An 8,280-nucleotide genomic window follows, 5' to 3' on the forward strand; every position below is an offset into this window, starting at 1 on the left:
CCTGTATTGTTTCCTAGTTGTATTAAAGTTCCTTCCCATTAAAGTCTCATATGTTTTGTGTTGATGCGGCGGATGGCAGAACCCATTTAGAATAGGCAGGTTAGCGGGGTTTGGGCTGCCCCCTCCCTGTCCTATAACAACTACACTATGAGCTATATATGTCACATAAGGAGACATGAAAACTGTTCCACATAAAGTGACATGAATTGTATAACACAGATGACAGAAACAGAACCTTAATATTTAGAGACTCTTTATGATGTAATAGCAGCTCTCCTGCCCAGCTGTGACTATGCAGGTACCTCTCCTTTTCTTTCCTCTTTCTTACTAAACTTGTCGTTTTGAAATGTAAAAAAAAAAAAATCTTTATGAAAGAATAAAGGAATTGATTGTACTATTCTTGAAAATTTTCTGAAAATATGTCAAGATTAAAAGTTAAACAGAGGGGGGAAAGATGATAATTATGACAGAACAACAGCAAAACAAAACCAAAAATAAAACTAGCCCTGGTCCTAATGCAAACCAGAGAATATGTAATGAAGTTAACTGATCAGGCATCAGCCACGCCCATCCCTCCTATCAAAAGGCAAAAGTTATTTTTCTATCCGAGCAATGTCAAGGAAAGGAAAGACCTCAGGGTAGAATTATTGGGCAATGATACGCAGAAAGCAAGATCCAGGTAAGAACATCCCCACTCCCCCAAGGGACCCTCTCCCAGGCACACAGGCCATACGACAGCTGTCCCTGAAGCAGTCAAGTCTGTTGTCACAAGGGTCCACTGTGCTGACAGTGAGGACTGCTGGATGATGAGCAAAAGCACATTCAGCACCTCACCAGGAGACTAAACCCTGACAGTGTGATTCCGAAGAATGACTGATAGGAACGCTTCTGGCAGCCTGGCAGAGTGGGGCCTCTGAGTCAGGCTTAGGGTGTTGTAAAGAAAGTAAAGTGAATTTCCCCACATCCTGAATAATACTTGTGTTTTATTTTTTTGATCATAGCCATCCGAACAGGTGTGTGGTGATATCACATCATGGTTCAGATTTGCACTTCCCTGATGATGAGTGATGTTAGACATTCTTCATATACCTGTTGACCATTTGCATGTCTCTTTGGAAAAAATGACTATTTAGGCATTTAGTCCATATTTTAATTGTGTTATTAGCTTTTTGGATTGCTTTTTTTTTATTTGTTTGCTACTGAGGGGTAGGAGTTTGAATATTAACCCTTTATCTATAGTTTGCAAATATTTTCTCTCATTCTGCGGGGATGTTTTTTTCATTCTGTTGTTTCCATCCCGCGTTAGTGAGTTTGTGGAGAAATTGTAACCCTTGTACACTATTTTTTTTAAGATTTATTTATTTATTTATTTATTTATTTATTTATTTATTTATACAAGCACTGGGTACAGTCAGAAGCACGGGAGGGTGAGAGAATTCACCAGAGCCAGATTGGGGAACAGAACAGGCAGACTGACGAAATACACTGCTGAGGGGAGCAGCGGGTGTGGCAGGAGAGGTCTGTCACACCATGTGGGACCCTCACCAATGGCCAGGAATTGAACCGGCGCTGCAGAGGCTGCGGGCAGCTTCGCAGCCCAGTGCTCAACTGCTGCACCACCAGGGAAGGCCCTCCTTGTGCACTATTAATGGGAATTAAAACTGGGGCAGGCACTATAAAAAGATTACAGAGATTTCTCAAAAAGTTACAAATATATCTACCATATAATCTAGTTTCCCAATTGTAATTATCATTCCCCCTGTAGGGTAAATAATTTTCAGACTTTTCTGCCCTCCCACCATTAGGATTGCATGCCTGATGGTGGGTACCTGCATTTGTTACATTTTTATAAGTTGTGTTGTTTACTTCTGTGGGTCATGGCAGCAATATTGAGATATTCACCAAGAGAAGCACAGGCAGGAGAATGAGCAGAAGAGAGATAGGAGCCCTGAGTAAAGACTTGCCAGGGGCTTGGAGGCCATTGGCCTCCTGGCCCCCACAGCATCCCTGCCTGCTGTGTAACTGGTTGCTGCACTACATATAAGAGCTCAATAAAAGCCTGAGAGAGCCACCGAGGGCTGCAGACTCTCCTTTACCCATTTGCTCCAATCATAGAACACCTGCTCTGTGCCATCCTGGCACTATACCCACCCCCCCCCCAATGAAATCAAGATATCAAGAGTAGTTCATGTTGGGCCTCCCTGGTGGCGCAGCGGTTGAGCACTGGGTTGTGAAGCTGCCCACAGCCTCTGCAGCGCCGGTTCGATCCCGCTGGGTGAAGTTCCACATGGTGCGCCGACCTCTCCTGCCGCCCGCTGCTCCCCTCAACGTGTACTTCAGTCCTTCTGCCTGTTCTGTTCCCATTCTGGCTCTGGTGAATTCTCTCACCCTCCTGCGCTTCTGACTGTACCCAGTGCTTGTATAAATAAATAAAATCTTTTAAAAAAAAGAGTAGTTCATGTTTACATCTTTATTTACAACATCTGATATGTGCAAACAACCTAAATGCCCATCTATTAATGAATTAATAAATAAAATGTGGTATATGCATGTAATGGAATATTATTCACCCTTTAATAAGAGATCCTAAAATCCAGAGGGCATTATACTAAGCCAGTCACAGAAAGGTCAACACTGCATCATTCTACTTATTCAAAGTATCCAAAAGAGAAGCAGATAGAACAAAGGGTGGTTTCAGGAGTTAGAGAAACGGGAAATGTGGAATTGCTGACCAATGGCTACAAAGTTTCTATTATACAAGATAAGTACATTCTAAAGATACTGTACAATATTGGGCCTATCATTGACAATATTGTAGTGTACACTTAAAAACCTGTTAAGATCATAGATCTTAGGTTAAATGTTCTTAGGATATTAAAATACAAACTAAAATTTTTATCTACACAAAAAAAGGAGAAAAAAATGAAATGTGTTCAATGTTGGATTGCTTCTATGGTGAATTTAGAATGGACTAAAATTCTTATGGTTTTCCCACAAAGAGATATCTGTCATTTCACTTTCACATTTTACACAATCTTCCTGGAATGGACCTGTGACTTCTTGAACCAATAGGATATGGCAGGTGTAGCAGTGCATAGCAGTGGACCAGCTCTGCACACAGTCATTAAGAGACCTGGCTGCTTCTGCTTCCTTTCTTGGAAACCCATTCTAGAAGTTCTGAGCTGTTGTTAAGAAATCTGACTACCTGTGGGAGGCACCAGGCAGATGCCATGTAGAAATGGAAGAACCTAAGACTGCACCGGAAAGAGGTCAAGTGGGCCCAGCATCGCAACTGAAAACCAACCTCCCGCCTGACCGTCCAAGGCACCAGACAGTTGAGAGAGTCACCTTGAATGTTCCAGCCCAAGCAGACCCCCAGATGGCTGCAGTCCCAGCTGATATTCCGTGAAGTAGATCTTCTCAGGTGAGCACAGTCACCCTCAGAATCAAGGACATCCTAAAACAAGTATTGCTTTAAGCAACTTTTAGAGTACTTTGTTATGCAACAAAAAAAACCAGGATAGACCTATATTCCATTAAATTCATAGTTATTTCATTCATTCAATAACCATTTTAAGAATTTATTAAGGAACTCAGTTGTAGGCTGCTTGATGGTGATTTCTATTTGGAAAAGAAACAGCAAACACATAAGAACATATATGTCAGCTAGAGTGAGGTATATGGTTTGGACCCCAGAAAGAATGGCAAGGCCAGGAGGATCAAAATGAGATCAAAACAGGTAGCAGGAGATAACTTAACATGAGAGGAGTAACCACCTGTGGAAAATCATTATATTGTAGTAGTACCAAGCATGGTACATGGCGTGCTAAGAGAAGGTTATTGGCTGGGGTTCAGTGTACTGGGGAATGAAAGGATTGGTGCAGTAAAGAAAAGGAGAGTCAGGCTAAGTTTCTCACAGGCAAGAAATTTATTGTGCTCCCGGGCAAAGTTCACTGACTCATAAGGGGGTCAGAGAAGTCACACAGTTGTGGGATAAGGGCAAGCTTTTATAGGGCAGGGTCTGGCTTTGGAGGGAGGTGAAGAATGCTGAGACAAAGTTGCTTTTCAAAGTTTTTTCTCTCAGAACTGGTTGCTCTTTCAACGCTGCTTATCAGGGCCTGTGCAAACCAGGTAGAGCTGGCTCCAGGGATGCAGGTGGCAGCAGTTTCAAGTTGTTCCTCTCTGAACCCCATCTCTACCCTGGCTCAACCTTACAGGGGATATGTAGTAGGTGAGGCCAGAGGAAAAGATTGGAACCAGAGGGACATTAAACATGTGAACAGGTTCCATCTTGTTTGCCTTATATTGTTTACTGCCTGGCATATTCCATAACACATAGTAAAGGTTCAATAAAGGCTAAATCCTTCCAAGAAGTTAATTATCTTCTTGTGCATACCGAACTTACACAGGAGTTCGTATTCAGTGGTTCTCAAATTTTGCTGCATCTTAAATAACCTGGGATTTTAAAAAATCCCCATACTCAAGCTGGACCCAATACCTAAGAAATTAGAATCTCTTGAGTGGGATTCAGATATCACAGGGATCCCAATGTGCAGCCAAGCTGAGCCGTTACATGCTAATCTGCCTATGTTCTTGCAGAGTAAAGTGGGAATAGTGCTCCCTCCCTAATTTTCTACATCAACCTTGCAGTTTTAAAGTTCAGCAAATTAATCTAGATCCTAATGCAACCAGATATGCTAAGAAATGGGAACAAAAGACCAGCTCTAAATATTCTTAGGTGTTATTGAAAATATAAAATCTAATTTGAAAAATATATTGCCATGCTAATGAGTTATGTAGTAGCCCATGTTGTGGTCATTTACTGAAATACCCACTAAGTAGAATATATTAAATAAATAGCACCAGAAAAAAATGAATAAATAAATCTGATTAAACAACTACTATATCAGGGACTGTTCAATGAAATACATTTTTTTCTTTTTAGTTCTTTATTTCATTCAAATTTTATTTTATATATATTTTACATAGTTCTTCCCTTTTCGTATAATCTATGCTTTCTCCTCTCAGGTATAGTTCCCATAAAATTCCTACCACCAGTTCACCCATTCAGTGAAATACATTTTTGATCACAGCTCTCAACACGAGTCCAGCACAAAAATATAATTAGGGTTCGAATAAATGGCTGCATTGTTGCTAATATTTTATTAGCAGTAATAATCATGAAATATTACCACAAACAGACACACTACTTTCAATAATTTATAAAACACAGTTTTGATATATATGCTAAACATTCTCATTCATTTGTTCACTCCTTTTTCTTGCCTCTTCTGAAGTGTTCTACGAAAAGCTATTCTGCATAAATTCACTAACTTTGTGGGGAAGTTTTGCATGAAGAATGTGAATATAAGAATTTGATCCAGAGGGAGAGTTCCTTTTCATGGAACTCTGAGAACCACTCAGTTGGTTACTGAACTGGCAGTGCCTACCAAAGAACATGGCTGGACTCGAGACATCTGGGGCTAATATTTATCAGGCAAAAGCAGTTTTCACACCTGAACAATCTGTAATTCATGATCTGTGATTGTTTTGATATATTCCTTGTGACACTGATTTGATTAGTGTTTCCTTTGGCCTCATGATAATTAAATTTACATTAGACGTAAAGATGCCTGATTAAGCCTCTTCATGAGTATATTCTTGGGTACTTCACATCTTAGGTTGTAGCTCAATACCATAAATGAAAGACTGATTAAAGGAAAGATAAGAAGCAACCAAAGGCAAATTTTTCATAATGATAATAATAATGGTAGTAAGGTAATACTGTTATTTCTAGGACCTACTTTTTTAAGTATATACTATGGTTCATTCACATTGCTAAACACTTTGTGTATATTATCTTAATTAATTTTCTCAGTGTCCTTATGAAGGGTGTGCTATTATTTCCCCCACTGTAAAGATAGGTAAACATGTTAGATGGATTAACATACCACTTGCCAAACAGATTATTACCTACAGCTAATTGGAACTCAAACTGAGACTTCTTTGTGCTTGAATATTATGCCAGCATTTCAATGTTGGTTGCATATCATTGCTCTAGATTCAGATCTTAGTTAACCAGGACAGTAGCTCCATTTTTGACAAGAAATTATTTCATTTGCTTCATCTACTTTGGAAGCCTACAGATAAGTAAACTGAATGTAATTTCATACTAACTTTCTTTTCAAAATGGACTCAATCAGGATCTATAATGTGCACTCCAAATTAGACAGATAACAAAACCATCTGTATTGTTACACAACATTAAGGCACCAAGTATGTTTAGAAATGATCTATCAACCAAGAAAATAGCGTTTTGCCTCCACAAACCCACAGAGGACAGCTATATCCATCAACATACATATACCTTAAGTATACAATAATGCAATGGTTCTGTTTTTTAAAAAGATTCTCTGGATACATCCTCTTTTAAATGACTGTCAATATCCCTGGTATATTATAGCTTCAATCCTACACTTGTTTTCTAAACCATTAAATAAAACCAGAGATCAAATTGCTATATTTTGTTTTCTTTCAATAAAAAACAAAATAAAAACACTAACAAAAACCAAAGCACAATCTTAGCTACAATTCAGGAGGTGTAAGAACACAGGACTTGTTTTTGGTTAACGTTTCTGCAACATTGAACAAAAATGTATTTTCCATGATTTTGAAAAGTTGCTTTAGTCACTTTTATGGATGAATCTCAAAGACTGTAAGAACAAATTTCATTTTTTTTCAAAGAAAAGATAATCATTATATTGCTAGATTGAACAACTAAATAGTCATAGGCTACTCCTCTTACTTTCTTTCAAGGACCTGAGAACCATAGATGGATCTGAACCAGGATCTTCCTAAAGATAAAATGTTGAAAGAGAGGTACTGTCCCATTGTACTGTTTAGTACTAACAAGGAGGGTTTTTTAGATATCCTTAAATAGCATAAAGTCTTCAAATCAAAAGCTGTACCAAGGGGATATTTGGCCTACTTTTCTCCCAATCCTATTTTCTAACTGAATAAATCTGATATGTAACATTATGTTAATTTAAGGAATATAGCGTGGCACTTTCATACATTTATATGTAATACTGTCATTGAAGCAATATTTATTATTTTACATAACTAATATTATTATTTGTAGTCATTATACTGTGTATGGGATCTCTGTGACTTATGATAAGGGCAGTTGATATATATGTAGAATCTAGAAACATTAACTTGTTTAAAAAGGAGAATTAAATAGTAGTTACACAGGGGTAGAGGGGGTGAATAGAATAAGAATGATGGTGTTCATGTTTTAAAAATAAAGTTAATTTTTATATACTAGGCAATTTGGTAACTGCTTTAAATAGGTCATTTAATTTTAGCTATCCCATAGACGCATGGAGTTAAATAACTTGCCTAGACAGCATGATGGTGGGTAGAGGATTGAATCTCTGTCCTATAGAATGCAGGCCCTATGTCTTAGCTGCTATGCTTTTCTGTATCCCAGATCGAGATTTATGAAGTCAAGAAAGAAGTACTACACCCTTAAGCAGCAAAAGTCCAAATTACAATGCAACAATCATATGAAAAGAAGTGACTTAAAAATGACCTGAAACCAGACTGTCTCCAGTTGTTCATCCATAATGAACATCTGTTACCTGGCATCCACTGGCAGTGATTCCCTGAGGAAACAGGGTGGGCCTGAGTTATAATGTTTCCAAATAAAACTAGCTGAAGTACTCAGGAGAATGTAATGATCTTTCTTTTGGATATAAGGACGTGTCCGATAAAAGCAAAACCAGACCCAAACTAGCTATATACAAATCATAGAAGTAGATATCTTGCTCTATTTTCAGAATAAGATAGTCTCAATGTGGTTCAGATATTTAGAGAAGAGTGGTAAGAAATAAGCTGGAATGTTGATTGAGAATATGGTATAACAGAGAATGGACATAGCAAACACAGAATGAAGACAAGTATATTCCAAGAAGCTTACCCATAGAGGACTGAATATTGGAAATGATGGAAGGTGTTTTGTGTATCAACAGATGTAGCTCAGCTACAAAATGAATAAAGGGATGGTGTAATAGTTTCTCAATCTATAAACCTGATTCCTGATGGGCACAGTGCTACTTGCTTAAGCCATAGTACCAAGTAGAGTGGTCCTGGGAAGAATTCAGTAAAAAATTGTTAAAGGAGGGAAACCACAAGTTCAGTACAAACAAACTAACAAGGGTCCCTAAACAAAAAAACATGAGGTTCCTAAATAGAAAAAAAAAAGGTGCATATATAAAT

The 8,280-nt window shown here is 38.2% G+C and overlaps 1 long non-coding RNA gene across 1 annotated transcript; it reads left to right on the top strand.

The window, feature by feature from the left end:
• Positions 1-259: 259 nt before the first annotated feature.
• Positions 260-7,726, top strand: LOC119232440 (uncharacterized). The gene is made up of 4 exons (XR_005122087.2): positions 260-298; positions 3,173-3,424; positions 6,817-6,879; positions 7,493-7,726. It is a non-coding gene; the product is annotated as an uncharacterized LOC119232440 (long non-coding RNA).
• The last annotated feature ends 554 nt before the right edge of the window (positions 7,727-8,280 follow it).

This window comes from Talpa occidentalis, unplaced genomic scaffold, assembly GCF_014898055.3.
Source record: "Talpa occidentalis isolate TD23 unplaced genomic scaffold, MPIMG_talOcc4v2.1 talOcc4.7, whole genome shotgun sequence".
In the NCBI taxonomy this organism is placed as follows: Eukaryota; Metazoa; Chordata; class Mammalia; order Eulipotyphla; family Talpidae; genus Talpa; species Talpa occidentalis.